Consider the following 10,641-nt stretch of genomic DNA (forward strand, 5'->3'; position numbering starts at 1 on the left):
AGCACGCATCAATTTTGATGTGATTCATGATGATAGTTTCCTCTTGTATCTTTTATCTCTCTTAATTTTTTTATCTTATATTTCTCTTAATTTTTTCAGCGTTAACTCTTCTCCCCATCTCTCCCCTACTCTCTCTTTCACTCTTTTCCTCTCCCTTTCTCTCTCTTTTTTTTTCATCTTTTTCGTTATCCCTCTCCTTCAGATTTTCGCAAGTGATCGACCGGTTTTGAACAGCGCTTTTGTCTTTCATGATCGCATTCGTGCGGAAAGCAAAAACTGGTGCTCTCGATGCTCCGAGTGAGAATCGCGGACTCACGATATGCGTTCGTATTTGTAATTGTACATAATAACAAAATAAGCGAAGTAAAATAAGTAAAAAAAGAAAAAAATACAACATTACGTACTCGATGTTCTCTTCGGTCGTGTCTAATGTACTTACAGAGAGGATAGGATCTGTGTGTTAAAGGGGACAGGAAAACGCGTTGATAATGAAGATTATAGCTGTGATTTAATTATCAAAGGTATGGAAAAAAGCTGACGCTATATGTAGATGAAGGCGAGAAGTTTTAATGTAAAGGTATAGAAGAAATGGAAATTGTAAGAAAGAGGAGAGAAGAACTTGTCCTCGAACAAATATCGAAAATCATCTTATCTAGCGCGTAAGAACATAATTAGAGAAATAATGACGTTCGTTTCTTTATAAGGACGCGTAGAAAGCGTAGAAACACTGCTAGATATATACCCTAGAATAAAAAAAGGTCATTTTAGAGTTTTATACTTCCATCGCACTCTTGACTTGGGCGTCTTATTATCGCGCAATACTTTACTAATTCTGTGAAAAACGTTAACACAATGTATAATTATGATGTAAATTACATGTTTAAGCACATATTATCAATACAGCGTGTTTTATTTAACCATTGAGGACAACGGTAGGAGGAACGGTAGAAGTATATTTTTCGATTGGTTACCTTGCATAGGAGTTTTAGTTTTTTGGATTACAAATTTTTTTTCACCTAAGATAATATTCAGATATTATTTCACGAACAAGAAATATTTTTACATTTACTTTTGCCTAAACAAGTTATCTTAATATCACTAATTAAAGATATTGATAAATTTAAAGATCAGTGATATAATTACGTCAGGTATATATCTTGGAGTTTGATGCTGAGGTAAAAAATACATGTAATTTCTATTAGCCTTGGCGTACTAGCTTTTTTATTTACTTTTACTATCGATTTACATACAAGAAACACACATATATATATAAGTTCTCACACAATCACCATTTAATACATTTTTGAAAATTTAGTCTTATCTCATTGTGCTCATGATTAAAGCAAGCAAAAAGCAAATATATATCCTATGTTATATATTTTTTATGTAAATATAACTAATATTTTTTAAATGTTTGTGTATTTTTCTATAATCTTAATTTCTACATATTTTTTTAAGAATTGTAAATAAGAATATGCTGTTATACATAATATATTGCATATATTGTTTATTTATATTTATTCTTTTTTATTTTACATAATGTTGATTTCTCTTTAAAAACAGATTAGTCGAAGCACTCTAACAGAGTTCTTGAGAATTACAAAAAAAAAAAAAAAAAAAAAAAAAAAAAAAAAAAAAAAATGAAACAAAATAAAAGATTTTTTTTTATAGTATAAATTTGAAATAAATTCGAGCAGGTTTGTAATGTAAGATAGAGAGAGAGAATTATGTAAGAAAATTTAATGTTGAAAACTGAAAACTTGCTCGGTTGATTGTCTTCCAGGATGTTTCCATTAAGAGATTTTAAATCGACAAGTTTATTTTCGAACTATATATCTTGTATCCATGTCTCTCAGAAATTAGGGATGATTTATTATGAAGTTTCCACAAATATAAATAACAATAGAAGAATTTAAAAAATATACAAATATTTAAAATTACATAAAAATAAAGTCTTTAATTGCTTAAAGAATTTCTAGATGAAAAATGATTTGCCAGGTCCAATGAATAAACAAGCATTATATATTACATTAGATTTTTGGTTTCGTTGCGGATTTTAAATTATTCAATTATAATATGTCGTATGTTTCTTTTATTGCACATATCGCTTCGATGGACATATAACATACGTTTGCACGCGGATTGTCGCCAAATGCGAATATACTTGATCTCGAAGGCCAATGTATTTTGTAGACGCGACGAAGAAGAAGAGGGAAATGTTGTTCCATGAATATAGGTTGGAGTTTGCTGTATACTCTCTGGCTAGCACCTTCGTAGCTCACCTGCGCTGAAACCTGATACCTACGATAAAAATGAAAACAGGTTACGCGGCAGCTTTCTGGCGCGCACGAACAAGCCACACTATACCTTGAAGGGATAGATCAAGTTGCTTCGAAGAAGAGGCTCCAGGCTTTTTCGCCATCGTATGCGAGGTATCCCCCCATGTACTTTCAATTTGGGATTCTCAATTTTCAAATCGATATCACGAAAATATCTCTCTCTTTCTCTTTCTCTATCTATCTATTTATTACTTTGGCGCCAATAGTCTCTAGTCAATCATTAATAATTGAAAGCGGAAAACTTTTCGTAAATCATACTTTCGAGCTGCTAATGTGTGACAAAACCTTATTTTTTAAACAATTTCAAGTAGCCTTCGACAATATTTTCATTAAAAAAAAAAAAAAAAAAAAAAAAAGTTTAAAGAATTATTGATTAAAAGATTATGACCTAATGACCTCTGTCACATATAGGCGGAACTCTCGATGAGGAAATATTGACTCAAAATTAATTAAAGAATCCGCAAATATTGATGCGAGACCTTGTTGTACATTAATTGCACGCTACAACACAATTGTTTCCTCTCGTCTCTCTCACTTTCCCCGTTGTAATAAATCAAAACTTGCCGCCGGTAACCTGGGGATTTGATTATGTATATACGTGATTTCCTTGATATCGTTAACCTACCTACAATCAATGCGCATAATAGCACGATGATTGCGGAAAATTGTGATTTATCGTGGCACGATGAGCAGACAGATTAAAGGGGGTAAAGAATGGGTGAATGGAAATTTTTCCGCGATTCCCCAGTACTATTGCTAAAATATTATTTTATACTACAGGAGGTCTTTTTCTTTCTAGCAAGAAACACACGTAAACACGATATCATATGATTAGCTGTCAAATAGAAATTTTAGGATCTTTAAAAATTCTCTATTTTAATAGCCATTTGCGTGACGTTGTGTCTATCTATGTTTTCTTGTTGGAAAGCGCTCTCATTGTCATATAGTAAATATGTTTATTAGATATATGTATTTTGTTCAGAATTCGAAGTTCCCTTATTGTCTCTATCTTTTGCCACGCCCGTAGCCACATAAATACAGCGTCGCGCAGTCTGCAACATGAGATACACACACACACACACAAGCATTGCGTTGCTCTTGCTTGCTCTTTACCACACGCTGCCGCTCATTGTCCAGTCTCGGTTCCCCTTTCCCCCTCACCCCGCATGTACTTCTGGCTATAACACAACGCATATACACACTACACGCGCATATATAAGAGACATCTATTATAGCCTGAAATAACTCGCGCGGCGAAAGAGAGCGTACGCGCATAACTGCGTTATGTCGTTCACGATGTGTGTACGTGCACGCGTTACACGTGCGACCGATTCGCTCGATGAACACTTACCGCGGAAGCGAAATCAACACACAAGTTAATTGGTTCTATATGTTTCTCGACAATATGTTTCTCTTTATAATCGATTTTAGCAACTATAAATACCGATTATTTTAAGGTCCAGTTTATTGATAATTTTTAGGAATTTTCTGTTGAAGAATGTTAGAAATTTAGCTTTTCGACATTTTCTATATGTTTTTATCGATGCTTAAACAATACGTCAGTATTTTTAAATCTTGGATATCCAGCTTTTCGATACGAATTTCTGCGCGTAGCATGTTCAGAAATGACGGCATGACATGCTGCTTCTCGTGTAATTGTCTGAAATGAAAAAACTTGGTCTAGTTTTATTCCGTAGGATATTTTTGGGATACTGAACCTAATTAGAATGTAAAAAAATGAATATTTAATATTTTACTAATTTTGAAGAAATGAAAAAAAATTCAGAAATTGAAATATCTAATTTCAAAATGACGCTATTTTATTAATCTTCAATTTTTTCTAATGAGATTAGGTTCAATATCCCAAAAATATCCTATAATAAAATCCCGGAATGAAACTAGACCGAGTTTTTTCATTTCAGACAACTACACGAGGAGCAGCCATGTCACATTGTCGAACCATGCATTTTTTAACACGCTACGCACGAAAGCTTGTATTGAACAAAAAAAAGCTAAATATCCAAGATTTAGAAATACTGACGTACTGTTTAAACATTAATAAAATTATATGTAAAACGCCAAAAAGATCAATTCCTAATATTCTTCAAAAAAATTTCTAAAGATCATCAATTTTTTATATACTAGAAATCAATTTTTCATATACTGGGTCCTTAATCACATCAGTGTTTATAATTTCGACTCTCTTTCTATTTCTACATAATATCGATATTATTATATTGATACTAAATAAATAGAAAGTAGCATCGATTATATAAATACGCAGAGATAAACAATTCGAGACGAGTGTTCATCGACATTAGTGGAAACGGATGCAGTTGACGTGGCACGAGAGAAGATCTTTTTTATCAAATACAAAACGTACACGATCCAAAGCAGTCGTAGTGTTTTCATCTGGTTTTATCGATACGCAAACATCGCGTTCGTCTCAAATTACGAATTAACGAGTAGACTATCGCATAACGAACATTCAAATACTTAGATATACTGTCGCGTGATACGGTTGTTGTAATAATTTTTTATATGATATCAATTATGTGATATCAATGATTATGTAGCGATATTAAATGTTTAATTTAATGTGGCCTAATTGTTTGAATTACATGATACGTTACATGTGGCCAATTACTCTTCGGCGCTATATATGATTGGTCAATTTTAATTAATTACATTATCGTTTCGTTCTTCGATTATAATTCTATTGCATCGCCCTTTAATGTCTGATAATATGGATATCGAAAATTTTAAGCGAAAATTTCACTCAGGCTGAACAGTATACTATTATCGGTTAATGATCTGGAATTTTCGTTGACGCGCTCGGCATATTATTATAATAATGGATTTTAATAAATTTTTGTGTAATTTTAGAGTTTTTGTTTTTTTTAGGATTCAGAAATAATTGCTCTTAAATAATTTTATTTTTTGCTAAAAAAAGGTAATCGTATATGGTTACTGTGTATTTTATGCTTCATATAATGACTATAAACATAATATAAATAGGCTGAGAGAGAACAATTACAATTTTCCTAATTTTGTACTTGATAATTTTTACATTCCTTGCAATTTATACAAATTTTATACTCTGTATATTTTGTTTGCAAAATCTAATTATATTGTTTATACATATATGCGCATACCCGCACGCACATATTGTTTATATATACACTATTGATATTGTTCATATTATTATTTTATTACTTCAAATTATACTACATTATTTGCATTGCTAATATGCTATTAAAGGACAACGATAATGTAAAAATCAATGCGTCCACTAAATGATTATTAATAAAATATATACATTAAATATATGAGATTAAAGAGATATTTTTAATTGCAGTTAATTTTTGCTAGTTCAGATAATCAATTATTGCTAAAAGTTTACTTCTAATATTCAAAAGTTTATTGCAAAAGTGCTATTTTTTCTTCACATTCAATTAATTCTTAATAATCTGAATTCTTTTTAATTAATGTTATAATTATTATACAGTTCTATAAAAGATGCGATATACATCAAAACGGACCAATTGATCTGACGAATAATATAGAGGGAAAGAAGATTTTAATATACGTATATATTTTAAATGGTACACATACCAAACCTAAAATTTTACCAACTTCTCGCATGCCGTATATAATCATAATCAAAACTTCTTTCTACATTTATTCCACGTAATAATATGTACACGCAAATATGATGCGAATAAAATAGATAGTTATCAAAATGTTAACAAATTTATTAAAATATAACATTTTTTCAACAAGTAAACACTTGTTGCGCTTTTAAATAATATTGCCACGTGGCAATATTAAATTAATATAGATTAATTAATTAAGAGGTGCGTTAGCATATATTTTTTTAAGTGGCATCTCTCAAATGCACACAAACGTTGGGAACAAACAATATCGATTTCATTTTAAATCGATTTCCACTCTTTAATCTGCATTTTCTACTCGGTAAGAACTAATTCACGAGATTCTCATAGGGTCTTTGATCGGGAACGAACACATGATCCCGTGTGCGTGAGTACTGAGTGAGAAGAATAACCGTCGAAGGCCGAATAAGACGGAGCGAAGAATGATCGGGGGATGAGTAAAGGAAGAGAGTGAGACCGAGATACGGCTTTATGTGACGGGAAAGGAGAAGTACGCTCCGTCGACCGCGCGATGGCGCGAGCGCATTGAGTGGAATGGCGTCGGGGTAGGGAGTGGGGTGGTAGTAGTGGGGAAGAGAGTAGGAGTAGGGAGTCGCGTCGCGACGGTTGGCGGCAGTTGCGATTCGGGCAGCGAGCGGTGTGTGTCGTTCCGTTCCGTCCTGTACGTGTTTTTCGTGCCGCGTTCGGAGGAGACTCTCTCTCTCTCTCTCTCGCTCTCTGCGCGTGACGCCGCGTGGCTCGATTTCTCTTTTCTTTTTTTTACCATTTTATTTCGCGCGCGAATCATTGCAGCGCGGGGATTGTGAATAACGATCAAGTGACATTATCGGGCGTTATCGAATGACGCGGTGAAGTGGTGTTCTTTTCTAGTGTTACACTTTATTGTGCCAACCATCGGTTTCTTCTCTCCCTGTCTCTGTTCCGTTTCTTTTCTCTTCCGGCGGGCCTCTTGGTTACACGAAGGGACTGGTCACGCTGTCGGAGACCTTTGCTCGGAAAGAGCGTCTCCTCGGGGATTTTGGTGACGGACGATCATTTGATAGCGAGGATTATACATCGTGTAACTTGGTGCGCGCGCTAGCGACCGATCGGTTCTGTCTTTCTGGTAAGTCCATTCTCCATTATTCGATATTCAGGATACTCGTTGATTTTCTCGCGATATTGCGAATTACCTTGCTAAAAGTATTATACACAAATGTACGGGAAGACACATACGATGATTATCTATTCCCGCTACATTCACTTGTATTTGATGCATACTTCTCTCTTTCCGATATTGCGTATCATGTGATCAAATGCTGTTAGCATTCGTCTCTTTGTATATTTGTTGATTCTTTTATTATATTATAATATTGAACGTAAGAATCGAGGGGTATGTATGTTTCTTATTGGCTCTGTTTAAAATAATACATGCGCGCTCGGGCGCGCGCCCGCACGTGTATGTGTCTCAACCAACACAAATTTTTTTTTTTTTTTTAAATTTGTTCAGTGACTGGAAGAGTATCAATTAAATGGGCATTGCGTGTGACTTATCATTAAGCGAAATGCGGGAAATAGCGTAACGAGTTATATAGAGAATACACGCGACGCGAACAAATCTAATATTGTCTAGTTTTTTTTAGCAAGGCCTGTCGCAAACTGTGTTTTGCTCTCTCACATTAAATATAAGTATATATTTCTATTTCTATTTCAAATTTTAAATTTAACTTTATCTTACATCGCGTTTTGAATCATGTATCCGATCACGTGTCAAGTTACAAGTTTATTTTTATATAGAGTGAGTTAGTATAATTATTGTAACATGAAACCTTTTAACGTGATTAGTCAGTTTGATGTTTCGTTGGATTTGTATCCTAGCTGGTATTATCTAATTATTTTTATATTAACCGGATTATTATATTTTATTAGATGATGTATAAACAGAATATCTTACAAGCTGCAATCTTAATTTTAATTTAAAAATTCGTTTTATAATGAATTTTATGGATACGTTACGCTTAATTAAATATTTAAATTTATTCTCTTTATAACTTTTGGCTCTTAACTCTTTATAGACTTTGAATAACAAAAATTCGTTCTTTTTAGTATCATTTTGCAATGTTTCTTTTTTTCTTCTTACAAAGATTCCAATAAATAACAATAAATATAATATATATATAATAAATAAAATAAATACAATTTATTAATAAATAAATAAATAAATAAAATATATTTTTTTAAATACGAAAGATATAATGTAACGGAACTGAAAGAAAGAGAAATAGAGCCAATAGTTTGTCGGTAGGTATCGTTAAGATCCCAACCAAAGACAGGCATGCCAACTGGGACTATTTTGTCTTCTGCAATTTTGGAATGTTGAGAGCATTGAAAGAAACGCTGCATCGCCTGGCACGAAACAGCTCGCACGCCAACGGACAGTTTCGTTTATTCTCGCTGTCGCGTTGTACCTTGGTGCACGCTTTGTCATAAACAAATACAGGCGTACTGCAACAACGATGCTCGATATTGCGTGTACATTCCTCGTTTTTTTTTTTCCCCCATTTTGAGTACCGTTTTTCGTGTCACTTCTTTTCTTTTTTTTTTCTTTTTTTCTCTTTGTTTTTATCCATCGATTGTAATCGTTGTTCCGACAAGAGCAATTTTGTCAAACAAAAGTTCAACCCGGATGATGGCTGTAAGCTTTTGCGAGCGACGCGAGTATGCAGAGTGTACCGTGAAAGTCAGGTCAAAAGAAGCTGACGTTTAGTAGAGTTACTGCATCAATACAGAGTGATGGTAATTTCAATGCAACTTTATTTTTTTTTACATTCAGAAAACGCGGGAAGATAAAAATATCACATGATTTTGTCATCAATAGTGATTATTATTTCACAAGGAATTAATCGAAAGAAAATTAGCAGAACAATGTTTTAAAAAATATAAAGAAGAGAGAGAGAGAGAGAGAGAGAAGCGCGAAACAATCATTCAATTATTGAAAATAAAGATTATGGTTATGCTTTTATATTTGTATAGGATAGCTCCTAATATTTTAAAAATTATATGATAACTTAATGATTGATAAGTTCTGTGTGTCATGTCTTTTGATATATTTATAATATTAAATATCACATAAATTACTATAAATTGCTACATAATTATTTAAAACATAGTATCTTATTTAGTAGATTTATTTTGGAAAACAAGTCGCGCGAGTAAATGTAATGTTTCTTTTACGAAAATATAATCTTTCCTTACATATTTTTTTTTTTTTGCAACATTACAGTATACAATGTCAATATTATGGCTTCCTTTTTCTTTATTTTTACTTTACCTTTAATGGTAGAATTTTTCAAATAAAGGATTACACACACATTTCTTAGAACTTTACAAAATAACGACTGTAACTATTATCACAAAGAATCTAATTTTCGATTAGTTTATTATTATAAATAATTAAAGTAATTTTATCAAGATTGCTACAACTGTGACAATTGGAGTTTCTTAGATGAAAAATGAATGAAAAAACAGTCGGTTAACGAATTATTATTCGGTGGGGCGAATATTGCTCGCATGTTCCTATGGTTCATAAAATTTTCTTGCGTCGCACAGCCCGTTCGCCGGCCCGTCGTAGCCACAACCAGCTTATCGTTCTCGAACACGCGTCGTTACGTTCACGAGTCACGGGGTCCCTCCGGCGAAAAGCTCGAAACCGGTTTGGAACGTACGTACAGTAACGTACAGGATCGTATTGAGTAGCCAGCCGATCGGCCGTATGACTTTCTACATTTCCGTCGTGCGCATAGGTCCGATTAACCGCCGCATTCTTATCGCTTGTTTCGATCTCTCGATTACATGATACTTTACTGAGAATAATTTTCTTGAAATCCGGATTAAAATATTCATTATTTCAAGAAATCGTGCGTCATAAAAGAGAAAGCTTTCAAGAGAAAGTGAAAACTATTACAACTATTTAATCACACATAATGAAATTTTTTATTCACAATTAAAATTATTCTGAGTAATATAAAAGTTTAGATAATATTGCTCTCATTCAAGTTTGATACTTTCTGGAAAGAAATAATTAATAATTCTAATTTAAATAATAAATATTATAACTGCTTAATCACACACACAATGAAACTTTTTATTCATATATACAATAAAAATTATTCTAAATAAAATAAAAGTCTGGATAATATTGTTCTCATTCAAATTTGATACTTGAAAATGAGAAAGAATAATTAATAATTCTAATTTGTTTGTTAATAATTTTAATTTAAATAATTATTACTTATAATTTGAATAATATTAATTTTAGTTTAAATTGTTTACCCAGAAAGCTTAAATGATTGAATTATTTCGTGTATATATATATATGTATATATACGACTCACCATCGATTATAATTTCAAGATAAAACATATTTTTTTTGCTTTTCCTCCAACAATAAGGATAATGTTTAGATATCTATGCGAACTTTAATTGATATTATTCTAGCGTAGAACAAAAATAGACAAGTTACAAAAATATTTGCTAAAATAATTACGTTCAATAAACGATAGGTATTTCGGAGAAAATCAATATTTTGTATTTTTATTTGATATTTCTACAAATACGTACACACAATTTTATACATATATATATATATA

The 10,641-nt window shown here is 32.3% G+C and overlaps 1 protein-coding gene across 3 annotated transcripts in view; it reads left to right on the forward strand.

Moving 5' to 3' along the window:
* Positions 1-6,626: 6,626 nt before the first annotated feature.
* LOC115244245 (semaphorin-1A-like) overlaps positions 6,627-10,641 on the forward strand; it is a 210,755-nt gene continuing 206,740 nt past the window's right edge. For all 3 annotated transcript variants that reach the window (XM_029821756.1, XM_029821755.1, XM_029821758.1), the window contains exon 1: positions 6,627-7,118. The gene's annotated coding sequence lies outside the window, so the exon portion shown is untranslated. The remainder of the gene's footprint in view (positions 7,119-10,641) is intronic.

The sequence above is a fragment of the Formica exsecta genome, unplaced genomic scaffold (genome assembly GCF_003651465.1).
Source record: "Formica exsecta isolate Colony F162 unplaced genomic scaffold, ASM365146v1 scaffold80, whole genome shotgun sequence".
Lineage (NCBI taxonomy): Eukaryota > Metazoa > Arthropoda > Insecta > Hymenoptera > Formicidae > Formica > Formica exsecta.